Source organism: Poecilia formosa, unplaced genomic scaffold (genome assembly GCF_000485575.1).
Source record: "Poecilia formosa unplaced genomic scaffold, Poecilia_formosa-5.1.2 Scaffold588, whole genome shotgun sequence".
Lineage (NCBI taxonomy): Eukaryota > Metazoa > Chordata > Actinopteri > Cyprinodontiformes > Poeciliidae > Poecilia > Poecilia formosa.
The window spans coordinates 215,362-216,799 of NW_006800527.1; the positions used below are offsets into that span (position 1 = coordinate 215,362).

At 38.0% G+C, this 1,438-nt stretch overlaps 1 non-coding gene across 1 annotated transcript; it reads right to left on the reverse strand.

Moving 5' to 3' along the window:
* Positions 1-565: 565 nt before the first annotated feature.
* trnav-aac (transfer RNA valine (anticodon AAC)) lies at positions 566-638 on the reverse strand. The gene has a single exon. It is a non-coding gene; the product is annotated as a tRNA-Val (tRNA).
* Positions 639-1,438: the final 800 nt, after the last annotated feature.

Below are 1,438 nucleotides of genomic sequence, written 5' to 3' on the forward strand. Positions count from 1 at the left end.
TCCATGGAAACTCAAGTGTAGCTGTACTGCTCAGTTTAAAAATTACAATATTTAAATCAGCGTTTAAAGGTAAGCAAACAAATAATAAAAACAAGTTACATGGGCAGACATTATAGATTTACGCAAAGATTTAGTCTCAGAGGCAACTGAAATCAATTAATTTAAAAACCCTTTCTGAATATCATCTCATGGTCTCTGAACTAAATGCGTCTTTGTGACCGGGAGCTGACGGCGTGTTGAAGAGTTACGGACCGGACGCTTTGGAGCGTCTGGTTAGGAAGCGCATTACAAACCTTTGGTTGAAATGTAGTTTGTAGTCAATTCTTGCTCAAAACCTATATTAAGTCAATCATCGGCCTATAAAATGCTGGGGGGCCACATGTGGCCCGCGGGCCTTGAGTTTGACACATGCATTACGCCATGGAACTGCCAATTGGTAATTGAAGTAAAGTAGCTTCGATTTCAAAGAAGCCGATGTTGAAGTCGATTGGCTAATGAACCATCACGGAAGAGGAAGGCTCTTGTTGTCTCACTGCACCCCAAGAGATGCATAACCTACAAAAACCGTTTCTATCTGGTTTCGAACCAGAGACCTTTTGCGTGTTAAGCAAACATGATAACCACTACAGTACAGGAACTGAACTTCTCTGCTTTGTTTCAGTTTGAGGTTCCAAAGTTGATGATGTGAGATGCAAAGCATAAAAATTTCAACTGAGGTTTGCACTCAGATGCCTGGATTCAGAGAACAGACCATGACACCACAGAACCCTTGTTGGCCTTTGCAAAATCTGCTTCTGTCTGGTTTCGAACCAGAGACCTTTTGCGTGTGAAGCAAACGTGATAACCACTACACTACAGAAACTCAGGCTCTTTGCAGTGTTCCTGGTGGATGATCCACATTTTGTTAGAGACTAATATCAACGATGGGCATAAAACAATGTCAAATACTTAAACCACAGATCCTCTCAGAGAGCACAGTAACTTGGTGAACAAACTGTCAAACTTATACTTGTGCCTAATTTCACATTACAGTCCATAAACTAAGCCTGGGATCAAAAAATTGTATTGAAGATGTCATTAGCAGAGACAAATGGTTCTACAGAGGCTTGGCTAAATGGCTATAAAATAAAATCAACACTTACAAATAAAAGATGGTTCAAAAATTAAATTAATACATTAAAATAAGAAATATCTCTGACATACAATCAACACTTGAAAATTAAAAATGGTTAAAAAATAATACCAACACTTCAAAATACAAAATCTCTGGAAAATAAAATATTATGTATGTTGTTTTGAAAAACAATGGAATATTAGCACTTTTATCAAATCTTCATTGTGGTGAGATCATGTAAGTTCTTCTTAAATCCATGGAAACTCAACAGTTTGTAAGGTAGGTGAGTTAGCTCAGCAGGTTAGAGCACCATGCTGGTAATGC